Genomic DNA, 14,487 nt, shown 5'->3' on the forward strand with positions numbered 1-14,487 from the left:
TTCTCCGTGCATACTACCCTTAGGTGACCTTATCAATTCTCTAAACTTTGGTCACTTGATAAAACATAAGGATTAGTAATAGCTTTGGAGCTAGAGAGACCTGGGTTCAAACTGTAGCACTGACATTCAGTTTGTGTGGTTTAAGGCAAGTTATTAAGCTTCTCTAAGCATAAATTTCCTCATCTAAAATAATACTGCCAAAAGGATTATGAAAATTAAATCATATTGTAAGAAGCACACATCACAATGCCTAGCACAAGATAACCTGTCAAAAAAGGATGGCGATTTTGGTTATTGTATATGTCCTGGCAGCTCTCAGGTTCATAATCCTAGCCTATATTTCTTTGCTAAGCTCCAAACACACATATGCAACTACACTTCATTCCTCTACTTGAATGACCTATATTTCAAACTCAACATAATCAAATAGAATTCATCTTTCCAAGCAAATCTCATTCAATCTTGGGTATTTTAATTAATGACACTACCTAGATATCTTCATCAGTTGACTTCTCTCTGTCCTTCACTCCCACTTTGTTTATTAATTGCCACATCTTATAATATAATCCCAGATACTATTCTAAGTGCTTTACAAAAATCAATTCATTTAACATGGGAAACACAGATAAGATATAAAGTTTATATAAGTGACTAGTAAGTAGGATAAGTAAACACTTAAGACTGTAAGGAGGGAAGAATGATTATACATTAAGGTGGTCATGAAGGACAAAGTAGAAGTAGATCTGAAAATCTGGTAAACAAGAAGGCAGGGGAAAGCATTTCAAGTGGGGCCAAGTAAATGAACAATAACTCCAAACAAGGTTTGTGATAGTAAACATACAAGTCTGAATTGAAAAGAAAATATAAGGCAGGTACTCTAAAACATTTTGGACTGATAATCCTTTTACATTTTAAATATTATTGAGGACCCCAAAGTTTTTAATCATGTGAACTGTATCTATATTTATTGTATTAGTAATTAAACCTTAATTTAATTAATGTAGTAATTAAATCTTAATTTAATTAAATGTAATTTAATTGAAATGTAAATCTTAATTAAAATTACACTCTTTTAAGAATGTAATTTATTTTAAACAACCAAAATAATTATATTAATATAAATAAGATTTTATGAAAGTAACCACATTTTTCAAAATAAAAAGATTTGGGAGAACAGTGGCACTGTTTTACAATCTTGCAAATAAATCTCTTTAATATCTGGCTTAATAGAAGGGACCTGAATTCTAATCTGCTTCTACATTTACTTTGTTGCAATATGTTGTTTGGTCGAAGTGTAAGGAAATCTGGCCTCACAATATGCAGTTGGAAAAAGGAGGAGTATTTTAATACACATTTCAGACACTACCCAAAAACTTGACAAATGGTTATTTCTCAAAGGTTAGCAATGAAGAATTGGAAATAATATCAAAGAACAGAAATAAATTTTTCATATTCTGAGAACTATCTTGAATTTTAAATAAATTTTTAAAAAATGTTGTTGTTAATTTTAGAAAGAAAGAGGAAGGAAGAGGGAGAAGGAAAGGGAGGGAGGGCAGGAGCAGGAAGAAAGAAAGAGAAAGAAACAGAAACACTGATTTGCTGTTCCACTTGTTTATGCATTTATTGGTTGCTTCTTAAATGTGCCCTAACCAACTGAGAACTGAGACAGGGCTAAATAAATTTATTACCCATGCATGATTTTGTAACACAATGCATTGGTCATCTGGGAATATTGATTCATTGAATTATGGAAATCCTACAAATGTTGATAAATTTCTTTATACAATATCAAAAATCACATTTATTAATATTATTAATTTCTCCAGAAAAGATTTTGAAGTCTGGGAAGCTGTCAGGTTTACAGTGAATACAAGCCTAATAAAATTCTAATTTTGACTTGAAAACTCAAAATTTATTATTGGCAACATTTATTGGGAGTCATCTTCAGCAAAAAGCACTTCAGAAAGGAGATTTAATAAAATTAACACTTTTTACTGATTCATCAATGAAAATGTTTCGTTTCTCAACTGGGAATTTGGGTGGTGAAGAAAAAAGTGACTACTACCACTCTGAGACTACGGTTTTGATACCTGCAAAGGTGCCAAGTTTTATAACATCAGTATAAATGTCAACAGAGCTAAAAATAAGTAACATCTTAGTAGTAATATGACAATAGTTTTTACTTTTCAGATTTCCCTAAAATGATTTCAGGGACTACCAGGAAATCACAGACCACACTCTGAACTGGTAACATATGAGCATTGTTTTGTTTTGTATTTTTTTTGTTTTTTTAATTTAATTTTATTTTTTTTATTGTTATTCAATTACAGTTGTATGCCTTTTCTCCCCATCCCTCCACCCCACCCCAGCTGAACCCACCTCCCTCCCCCCTCTCCACCCTCCCCCTTGGTTTTGTCCATGTGTCCCTTATAGTAGTTCCTGTAATACCCTCTACCCACTGTCCCCGCCCCCACCCCCCCACCCCCGCCCTAGCTATTGTTAGATTGTTCTTAACTTCAATGTCTCTGGTTATATTTTGTTTGCTTTTTCCTTCTATTGCTTATGTTCCAGTTAAAGGTGAGATCATATGGTATTTGTCCCTCACTTCCTGGCTTATTCCACTTAGCATAATGCTCTCCAGTTTCATCCATGCTGTTGCAAAGGGTATAAGCTCCTTCTTTCTCTCTGCTGCGTAGAATTCCATTGTGTAAATATACCATAGTTTTTGGATCCACTCGTTTGCTGATGGACACTTCGGTTGCTTCCAGTACTTGGCTATTGTAAATTGTGCTGCTATGAACATTGGGGTGCACAGATTCTTTTGGATTGGTGTTTCAGTGTTCTTAGGGTATAATCCCAGCAGCGGAATTACTGGGTCAAAGGGCAGTTCCATTTTTAGTTTTCTGAGGAAATTCCATACTGTTTTCCACAGTGGCCTCACCAGTCTGCATTCCCACCAACAGTGCACGAGGGTTCCCTTTTCTCCACATCCTCTCCAACATTTGTTTGTGGATTTGTTTATGTTGGACATTCCGACTGGTGTGAGATGATACCTCATTGTGGTTTAATTAGCATCTCTCTGATGGCTAGTGATGCTGAGCATCTTTTCCTATGTCTCTGGGCCCTCTGTATGTCTTCCTTGGAGAAGTGTCTGTTCAAGTCCTTTGCCCATTTTTTAATTGGGTTGTTTGTCTTCCTGGAGTGGAGTTGTGTGAGTTCTTTATATATTTTGGAGATCATGCCCTTGTCTGAGGTATCATTGGCAAATATGTTTTCCCATACTGTTGGTTCTCTTTGTAATTTGGTGCTGTTTTCTTTAGCCCTGCAGAAGCTTTTTATTTTGATGAGGTCCCATTTGTTTATTCTTTCCTTTATGTCCCTTGCTTTAGGGGATGTGTCTGTGAGGATGTTGCTGCGTGGAATGTCTGAGATTTTCCTGCCAATATTTTCCTCAAGGACTTTTATGGTGTTACGGCTTATATTTAAGTCTTTTATCCATCTTGAGTTTATTTTTGTGTATGGCGTAAGTTGGTGATCGAGTTTCATTTTTTTGCACGTAGCTGTCCAGATCTCCCAACACCATCTGTTGAAGAGACTGTTTTTGCTCCATTTTATGCTCCTGCCTCCTTTGTCAAATATTAATTGATCGTATAGGTTTGAGTTTATTTCTGGGCTCTCTATTCTGTTCCATTGGTCTATGTGCCTGTTTTTCTGCCAGTACCAGGCTGTTTTGATTACAGTGGCCTTGTAATACAGTTTGATATCAGGTATTGTGATCCCTCCTGCTTCGTTCTTCTTTCTCAAAATTGCTGCTGCTATTCGAGGTCGTTTATGGTTCCATATGAATTTCTGCAATGCTTGTTCTATATCTGTGAAATATGTCATGGGTAGTTTAATAGGGATTGCATTGAATCTATAAATTGCTTTGGGTAGTATGGCCATTTTGATGATGTTAATTCTTCCAATCCATGAACATGGTACATGCTTCCATTTGTTTGTATCTTCCTTAATTTCTTTCTTCAGTGTTGTGTAGTTTTCTCAGTACAGGTCTTTTACCTCCTTGGTTAGGTTTATTCCTAGGTACTTTATTTTTCTTGTTGCTATATTGAATGGGATTTTTTTCCTGATTTCTGTTTCTGCAGTTTCGTTGTTGGTGTACAGGAATGCCTTTGTTTTCTGAGTATTGACTCTGTATCCAGCCATTTTGCCAAATTCATTTATTAGGTCGAGTAGTTTTTGAGTGGAGTCTATAGGGTTTTCCATGTACACTATCATGTCATCTGCAAACAGTGACAGTTTCATTTCCTCCTTTCCAATTTGGATGCCTTTTATTGCTTTTTCTTGTCTGATTGCTGTGGCTAGGACTTCCAATACTATGTTGAATAGGAGTGGTGAGAGAGGGCATCCTTGTCTAGTTCCTGATCTTAGTGGGAAAGCTCTAAGTTTTTGTCCATTGAGTGTGATGTTGGCTGTAGGTCTCTCATATATGGCCTTAATTATGTTGAGGACTGCTCCCTTTATTCCAACTTTGCTGAGTGTTTTTATCAGAAATGGGTGCTGTATCTTATCAAATGCTTTTTCCGCATCTATTGATATGATCATGTGATTTTTGTCTTTGCTGTTGTTGATGTGATGTATTATGTTTATTGATTTGCGAATATTGTACCATCCTTGCATCCCTGGGATGAATCCCACTTGGTCATGGTGGATGATCTTTTTAATATATTGCTGGATGTGGTTTGCTAATATTTTGTTGAAAATTTTAGCGTCTATGTTCATCAGCGATATTGGCCTGAAGTTTTCTTTCTTCGTTGTGTCTTTATCTGGTTTTGGGATTGGGATGATGTTGGCTTCATAAAAAGAGTTTGGGAGTCTTCCATCAGTTTGGATTTTTTCGAGTAGTCTGTGAAGGATAGGGGTTAGTTCTTCCTTAAATGCTTTGTAGAAATCTCCTGTGAAACCATGTGGTCCAGGGCTTTTGTGTGATGCGAGTTTTTTGATGACTGCTTCAATTTCCTTTGCTGATATTGGTCTGTTCAGGTTTTCTGCTTCTTCTTCAGTCAGTTTTGGAAGATTATATTTTTCTAGAAATGTGTCCATTTCATCTAGGTTTTCAAATTTCTTACCATACAAGTCTTCATAGTAATTTCTTACGATCCTTTGTATTTCTGTGGTATCAGTTGTAATCTCTCCACTTTCATTTCTAATTCTGTTTATTTGGATCCTCTCTCTTTTCTTCTTGATAAGCCTACTTAAAGACTTGTCGATTTTGTTTATCTTTTCAAAGAACCAGCTTCTGGATTCATTGATCCTTACAATTGTGCTTTTAGTCTCTGTCATTTAGTTCTGCTCTGATCTTGGTTATTTCCTACCTTCTGCTTGCTCTGGGCTGTCTTTGTTGTTCTTCCTCCAGTTCTTGTAGGCATAGGGTTAGGTTGTTTGTTTGAACTGTTTCTAACTTCTTAAGGTAGGCCTGTATTGCTATGAACTTCCCTCTCAGGACTGCCTTTGCTGTGTCCCATAGGTTTTGGGTTGTTGTGAGTTCTTTTTCATTTCTTTCCAGGAAGTTTTTGATTTCTTCCCTAATCTCGTTCTTGACCCATTCATTGTTTAATAGCATGCTATTCAGTCTCCATGTTTTTGAGTGTTTTGGGTTTTACTCTTGGGGTTGGTTTCTAGTTTCAGACCCTTGTGGTCAGAGAAAATGCTTGATATGATTTCCATTTTCTTGAATTTGTTGAGGCTTGCTTTGTGTCCTATCATGTGGTCTATCTTTGAAAAAGTTCCATGGACACTTGAAAAGAATGTGTATGTTGCTTCTTTGGGATGAAAAGCTCTGTATATATCAGTTAAGTCCATTTCCTCTAGGGTATTGTTAAGTGACACAATATCTTTGTTGATCTTTTGTTTGGAAGACCTGTCCATTTTTGATAGTGGGGTGTTAAAATCCCCTACTATAATTGTGTTGCTGTCAATATCTTTCTTGAAATCCTCCAAGATTTTCTTTATGTATTTGGGTGCTCCTATGTTAGGTGCATATATATTTATAATGTTTATGTCTTCTTGGTGTATTCTTCCTTTGAGTATTATGAAGGGACCTTCTGGGTCTCTCTTTATGGCCCTTCTTGGTTAGTCTATTTTGTCTGATATGAGTATTGCTACCCCTGCTTTTTTTTCCTGTCCGTTTGCTTGGAAAATTTGTTTCCAGCCCTTCACTTTCAGTCTGTGTAAGTCTTTTGTCCTGAGATGGGTCTCTTGTAGGCAGCATATGTGTGGGTCATGTTTTCTTATCCATTCAGCTGTTCTATGTCTTTTGATTGGAGCATTTAATCCTTTTACGTTTAAGGTTATTATCGAGAGGTAGTTATTCATTGCCATTATTTCCTACCTGTGTTCCTCTGTCTTTCTCTTTTCCTTCCTTTCCTTAAAGCAGTCCCTTTAGCATCTCTTGCAGAGCTGGTTTGGTGGAGCTGTATTCTTTTAGACTTCTTTTGTCTGGGAAACTCTTTATTTGGTCTTCTATCTTGATTGAGAGCCTTGCTGGGTAAAGTAGTCTTGGTTGCAGGCCTCTGGTTCTCAGTACTTGGAATATTTTTTGCCATTCTCTTCTGGCTTGGAGCGTTTCCATTGAGAAGTCAGTTGCTAACCTTATTGGGGCTCCCTTGTATGTTACTTCCTTTTTCTCCCTTGCTGCCTTTAAGATCCTCTCTTTGTCTTGGAAATTTGCCATTTTAATTATGATGTGTCTTGCAGTGGGTCTCTTTGGGTTCCTCTTGTTTGGGGCTCTTTGTGATTCCTGGATTTTGGTGACTTTTTCTCTCCTCAGATTAGGGAAATTTTCCATCATTACTTTTTCAAACAGGTTTTCTATCCCTTGCTCTTCTTCTTCTCCTTCTGGTATTCCTATTATACGGATATTGTTACGTTTCATGTTGTCCTGCATTTCCCTTATTGCCTCTTCATTCTTTCTGAGCCTCTTTTCCTTTTCTTGCTCTTTCTGGGTGTTTTTTTCTACTTTGTCCTCCAGCTCACTGATCCGATCCTCTGCTTCATCAAGTCTGCTTTTGATTCCTTCTACTGTGTTCTTCAGTTCAGAAATTGTATTCTTCATTTCCTCTTGTCCCTTGTTGATAGTTTCTATTTCCTTTTTCATGTTGATATAGTTTGCAGTGAGTTCATTGTAGTTTCCTTGTAGTTTCTGGTAGTTCTCTTTGAGCTCAGAGAGCTCAGTGAGCTTCCTGATGACCATTGCTTTGAACTCAGTATCTGATAGTTGACTTGCCTCTTTTTCGGTTAGTATTCTTTCTGAGACTTCCTCCTTTCCTTTCATTTGGGGATTGTTTCTTTGTCTTCCCATTGTTTGTGAGGCTCTTCTTGTTGGCCTCTGCTTCTTAAATTGCTTTGTTCTGACTCCCTGGGTTTATGATATGAACTTCTATGGTAGAATGCCAATGGGATTCGGTGGTGCTGTCTCCTTACTCTCCTGTGCTCACTGGTCTTGAGCTGACGTTTATGTGTTTAACACGGTCTAACTCTAGTCTTTTCAGCACTCCAGGTTTTGTTGTCTCACCTGTGGGAAAAAGAGAAAGTGGGGGAGAAAGAAAAGAAAAAAAAAAAAACACACACACACACACACAAAAAAAACCCAAAACAAAGATGGGAAGGAGGGAAAAAGGAAATAGGAAAGGAGGAAAGGAAGGAAGGAAGGAGGGAAGAAGGAATAAAGAAAGATCGGAGGCAAGATAAGAAGGAATTTTAACAAAAATTAAAACATAGAAATAGATAAAAGAAGGCAGGAAGAAGACATAAAAATGGTAAAAGATGGGAGGAAGAAGGAATGAAAAAAAAGAAAAAAAGGAGAGAGGAAGAAGGAATTCAGGGGGAAAGGGAAAAAAAAAAAAAGAAAAGAAAAAAAAATCTTCTGTTGGCCTTAAACCAGTCAGGTTATTTCTGCTGGTGTCCTGTCTGTGCAACGGGAGGGTGTGGTTGGAAGGATTGGTTTCACTTTTCTCCCTTCCTGGGTCACACTCTTCGCTGTTTTGTAGGTGTGGTCCCTGGCAGTCAATCAGGCAGTTGATCAGCCACTCCAGCAGCTTTGTTCTTGGGACACGCAAGTGGCGGCTCCAGCCGCTTTGGCTTGGTAAGCATGCGCACGCAGCACGGGAATCCAGCCGCTTTGGGTTTGTGACTGTTTTGTGCCCTGAGAGCCCTGCCGGCCGACCAATCGAGCTGCCCGGGCTTGGGACGCTGGCGCACAGGTGGCAGGTTCAGCTGCCTTGGGGTTAGGACACTCGCCAGCAGCTTTGTGTTTGGAAAATGCGCACCCAGCCGGCCCTGGGCTTGGTGAGCGCGCAACCTGCCGAGCCTGAGGCTCTATGCTTGGGGGCCTGACTCAGCCGCCCTGGGCTTGAGTCTCTAGGGCGGGCGGGGCCGCCCTGGGACTGAATCACGGGGCACTGGGTTCCGAGGTTTTGGGCCTGTGGGTGGAACAGCTAGCCTCAGCTCCAAATGATCTCGGAGGTTTCAGGTGTGGGTGCCCCTCCGGGGTTTCATGTATGGGCACGGTTCGATAATCTGCGCGCGCCCAAGCCCTCACGCAACAGGACCTCAGGTGAGCGCCGTCACTCTGGTGCTGTTTATCCCCCTGCTGGCAGTCCAGGGGCAGAGGGGGGAGGGGCGCCAGTGGCCTCGGTTACTACCTAGAGTTCTCTAACTAGCCCCTGAGTGTCTCTATTTTCTTTTTCTTTTTGAGAAATTCCTCCTTTTTTTTAAAAATTTTTTAAAATATATTTATTGATTATGCTATTACGCTCACAGACTTGGTTGAATCTATTCGAAAAACAGATGAAAAAATGAAGCCTATGCTAAGAGAAACAAAGGAAAATGTACAGGGAACTAATAGTGATGAGAAGGAAACTGGGACTCAAATCAATGGTGTGGACCAGAAGGAAGAAACAAACATCCAAACAGAAAAGAATGAAGAAACAAGAACTTGGAAAAATGAAGAGAGGCTTAGGAACCTCCCGGACGCCTTGAAACGTTCCCAGATCCGAATTATAGGGGTGCCAGAAGGAGAAGAGGAAGAACAAAAAATTGAAAACTTATTTGAACAAATAATGAAGGAGAAATTCCTCCTTTTCAAGCTCCCCTGGTCCAATCAAGCACCTGGCTGCTCACAGCTCAGCCTGGCCCTCTCCCAAGACTCCTGCAGCAGCCCCTGCACCAGGGGTGGCGCTTCTGCCGCCCTTGTACCGCATGTTCCCGGGTCCCGGGGACCTTATTGTCCTTGAGTACTCTTCTTACCGTCAGATCTTTCAATGTCCTCTATCTTTGGTCTCTGATCTTCGTATATGCTGGAATACTGTTGGCTGTTCGCTCTGCTCCTCAGATCAGCTAGGTATTTCCCTGGCGCTGAGGGGAAGTGGATTCCGCTCCCACCTATGTTGCCGCCATCTTCCTTGGCCGCACAAAATGAAACACAGCCCTCAAAGGGTCGGATTCGGTGCTGCCTCTGAGACTTGGAGTCTCTTTCCACACTCAAACTCTCTGTCACTGCCACCAGTTTGCCACTCTCTGGTTTCTGCTCGCCACCAGAGTCGCATTGTTTTGTTTTAAAGCAGGCAATTACTTTCATTGAACTTGAACTGTATTTACTGGGCAGGAGCTCCTGTCTCAGTTCTGATCTTTTGTCTTTTATTAATGGGCTTTGAGTTTATTACACCCAAAATGTTTCAGGTTTCAGTCAGAGATGTGGGAAGACAGAATATGAGCACTCTTTCTCTGGCTCTCCTTCTTTTGCAGGATTTTTCCACTCTTCAGTGGCCAAGGCTTCCCCAGCTTCAGTTTTCTAGTTTCCCTGGTCAGAAAGCCCTCAAGTTTTCCCAAGGCACGTCCCACCACATCTTACTATAATTTTTTGCCTACTCCACTAACCCCAGGTGAAAGCTTCCTCCTTAAGAAGATAGTTCCCCTTCTCTTCTTAAGTAGTCTGTCTACAGTTCCTGTCCAGTGATTTCAGGGAGTAGCTTCTTGTATTATGCACAGGTTTTATAGCTGTCTTTTTTGCAGGGAGTAATATGGTAGGATTCTCCTCTCTCATTACCAGATGAAAAAGGCTTTTAATCTGAGAAATTAGCATAATGAGATCTGCATTAAAAAAGATATCTTTGGCTACAGTGAGAGAAAGTGTTTAAGGTAGCTAGAGATGTGGGGAGGTCAACAGGAAGAGTCCACAAAAGCCCAGGAAAGAGAGACCATTAAGAGAATAAAAGTACCTGGTACATTGGGGTTTATAAAGATTTTATTGAAAAAATCTGATAAATATTCAAATTGCTGAAAATAAATTATCCTAATCTCACCTCATCATCTTCTGTTGGCATAACAAATTCTTAACAGATTTAAGAAGACTGAACATCTAGAAGTCATTTAATCTAAAACTTAGGTATAAGCTTATTCTCAATCACCTCTAATATTCCAAATTTCCAAAGAACAAGATTTCACTAGATTTTTCAATAAATTGTTTGCATTTTATATTCATATATTGCCTGTTAACATCTCTGAGGTAAAATGAAACAGAGATGTGTTCATTACTTCTTAAACTTACTTTGTTCTGGATTTATTATTTCTCAAGATTGCCAAAGCAAAGTTGTTGAACCCTTTCCCCATGAAATCATTAAAAATACAAAGATGTGACATCAAAATTCAACTAAATTATAGAACAACCACTACTGTGAAATACCTGAAGAATAACTGAATAGAACTCCCATAACTAAGGCTATAAAGAAGCCACATGGAACTGACCCTTAGAATCTCTCTGATCAACACCAGGTTAAGAGTCTAGCTGGAGGCAGCTTAAGCTACCTTCAAGTAATAACCTTCCTAGAAGGGTCAAAAATCTCATTAAAACATCAAAATTACAACTAAATTATAGAAAAAACCACCCTAGAGAACCACCTGAAGGCTAGCTGAACAGAATTCCTTTAACCAAGGATATACCCAAATACGGAGGTTAAGAATCAGGAGGGATATTTCAGCTATGGAGGTCCACACTGAGAAGTGAGGTGTCCAAGTGTCACACCAGCAACCCCAGCCCAGAGCACCAGTGCTGGGAAGAAGAGTCCCCACAACAGCTGACTGTGAAAATCAGCAGGAACTCAGTCCAGTGACAAATTCAGCCAGATAAAGGGCTGCTGTAGACCCAAAGATCCTCTTAAAGGGCTCTAGCAAATACTCACTCACTCACAAACACTTGCCCTAAGCTCCAGAGGAGGGACAGACAGTAGCTCAAAAAACATCAGGGACATACAGGGAGAAACAGTATTATCTAGATTCATGGCAAGGACTGGCATTTCTCTAAAACTAAAGTGCTGTCAGGTGCCATTGTTCCTTTACTGAGCCTCCCTCCACACAGCCTGCAAGAGAAGGTGGACACCAACAAATCTGAGTCTCCATCAATATGGCTAACACTATTCTCATTCCACCCTATTGATTCCCTGAGACCCCACCACACCCAATTCATATATCAGCCCAAACTTCTTTCAGAGGCTAATCCACAGAAGCAGCAGGCCTGGGCCCACACTGCAGAACAGGGACATTACACCACTGGGCCTCACAGGACAATTCCTATATAAGGCCACTCTGCTGAGACATCTCCATGTAGTAGATCTACCTATTAAATAGAAACAAACACAGGGAGGCAGCCAAAATGAAGAGACAAAGAAACATGTCCCAAATGAAAAAACAGAACAAAACTCAAAACCACTCCCCCCAAAAATCTATCATATGCAGAGTTAAAAATACTGCTTATAAGGCAGCTCAATGAACTTAAGGAATGAGTAGATATTCTTATAAAACAAAATAGGAAACATAAAAAGGGACATAGAAACCATAAAAAAAGTCAGAAATGAATACAATAACTGAAATTAAAAAAATACATTAGGTAGACTCAACATCAGATTAGATGAAGCAGATTGAATCACTGATTTAAAAGACAAGGTAACAGGAAACACCCAATCAAAACAGTAAAAAGAAAAACGAATTTTTAAAAATGGGGATAAGGCAGCAATCCTCACCCTTTTTGACAACAGGGACTGGTTTAGTGGAAGGCAATCCTTCCAACATAATATCGAATGAAGCCTCCCTTGCTTGCCTGCTGCTCATCTCCTGCTGTGCAGCCAGGTTCCTAACAGACAATGGATGAGTACCAGTCTGCAGCCCAGGGGTTTTGGACCCTTGGTATAAGGGACCTCTGGGACAATATCAAGCACAACATTCACATTATAGGAGTAATAGAAGAAGAGAGAGAGCAAGTGATTGAAAACTTACTTGAAAAAATAATAACTGAAAACTTCCCTAACCTGGTGGAGGAAATAGACATACAAGTCCATTAAGCACAAAGATCCCACACAAGATGAACCCGAACGTACCCACACCAAGACAAATAATAATTAAAATGCCATGACAAAGACAGAATCTTAAAAGCGGCAAGAGAAAAGCTGTTATTTACTTATAAGGAAGCGTCCTTAAGACTGTTGGCTAATTTCCCAACTACAAATTTGCAGGCCAGAAGAGACTGGCAAGAAATATTCAAAGTGATTAAAAGCATGGAACTATAACCAAGATTACTCTCTCCAGCAATAACATAGAATCATAGGTTAGAGATGGAAGATGGTAGAGAGGAAGGTGGTAGCAAAGCCCAGTTCTCCCTGTGCCCAACTGGAACACCTAGCTGATCTTCTGAGGAACAGAGTGAACAGCCAATGGAATCCCAGCTTATATGAAGTTTGGAAGCCAAAAATTGTGGAGAATATTGAAAAAGAGACAGTGAGGAGATTGCGTTGGGATACTAAGGTCCCTGGGATCTGTGCAGGGACGTAGGCCGCTATGGCCCCCACCCAGCACCTGCCGCAGCATACTTGGAGGAGAGTTAGATCACCAGCTCCCTCCCCTACCAGATAAGGGAGGGCAGCCCAGCACCAGGAGGGACCCAGATGCTGGAAGTCACTGGGGGGAACAGAGATCAAGTGGGAGAAACACAGAGGTGGTATACATCCACTGGGACTGTGGACACCATCACCAGAGAAATTGAGGTGCCAGGCAACACTTGGAGAAGGGAGGAGTTGGGCCATGTTGGACCCTGACTTGGATAGTCTCTGGACTGGTTGGAAAGTTGGGCTGTGTAAAAAGCCATGCGTTTGTTAATGATGGTGGGCAGCTTTTGAAAGGAACTCTCCAGCAGTGGCTGGCTCACCCCGAGGGTGATTTCAGCTGCGTGCTGTGTGGAAGTGCATGCGTGTCCCACATTGTGCGCCCAGAGGCTGACTGGAGCCATATGCCCCAGACTGAGAGGCTGAGTGAAACAGCACACCTGAGATTGACTCACACTATGAGCAGCTGAGTGGCTGATTGGAGCCTAGCAGCTCATGGAGGACCTGGGCCAGAGGCTGGGAAACTGTGAATATTTCTGCCCAGACCTGGCCCCCATCCTCTCAAAACCATAGGAAGGGAGAAAAGCAAAGCCCAGCCCCCTCTTCCTGTGGTATCTAGGAAGACCAGCAGAACTCCCTGAACAGGATTACAGTCAGCAGGAGGCTCATTATTACTACCATTATTTTTTCTTTTTGGTTCCTCTCTCTCTTTTTTTCTTTCCCCAAGTGGGACAATAAGACGTGGAGTTATGAAGGGTCCAGAGACACATTGAAAGGGGAGCACAAGGCTAACCTCCAAAACTGAGAAAGTGAGACACATGTCACTTTGCTATCCCATAGAGCTGGCATTTTATTGTTTATGTGTATTATAATTTTTTCCACTTTTATTTTATTAGTATTTTTTTAATTTCTCTTCCTTATGTTTAGTCTTCCTCATTTTATTTCTCTATTTAATGTGTTGAATGACTGGTTTTCCTCATTCTCTCTTTATTGTATTTTAATTTTCCTTCTTTCACTTCACCTATGTTCCAATAACACACAACTCTTGATCGTGTACTTTCTATTCTGGTTATGCAAATCATATATTTCTTGTCATATTATTGTTGTTCCAGTACCACTGCAAATAATTGTTCCACATAATTGTACATACTACACAGCAACCCTCCATGATCTTAGTCCACTTCACTTTAATCCTGAGCATTATTATTGTTGTGGTTAACTTTATTTTCTCTCACACTATGCCTACTTTCTATCATTTAATCTCACTATATCTCATCATTTAACCTTGCACAAGCACTTTGTTTTCTGGATTCAGCTCACAATCATCCTCCCCTCTAACAAGAGTCTTATCTCTCTTTCACATTTTATAAAAAGTGGCTAGTTGGGTGAAATACCACAGTTAATGCTATACTTATCCAATGAATCTCCTATCTCTTCTCTACTTGCTGGTACTTTAAATCCCATAAACAACTATCCCACTGTCTTAATCCATTTTGCCGACCCCTTGCCACTGATCACATACAAAAATAGGTGGGAAAAAGAAACATCGGTATACCTGCTG

The 14,487-nt window shown here is 40.1% G+C and overlaps 1 protein-coding gene across 3 annotated transcripts in view; it reads right to left on the minus strand.

Moving 5' to 3' along the window:
* RB1 (RB transcriptional corepressor 1) overlaps positions 1–14,487 on the minus strand; it is a 312,963-nt gene that overhangs the window by 119,591 nt on the left and 178,885 nt on the right. The gene's annotated exons all lie outside the window — the stretch shown is intronic.

This window comes from Desmodus rotundus, chromosome 13 (assembly GCF_022682495.2).
Source record: "Desmodus rotundus isolate HL8 chromosome 13, HLdesRot8A.1, whole genome shotgun sequence".
NCBI classification, from domain to species: domain Eukaryota; kingdom Metazoa; phylum Chordata; class Mammalia; order Chiroptera; family Phyllostomidae; genus Desmodus; species Desmodus rotundus.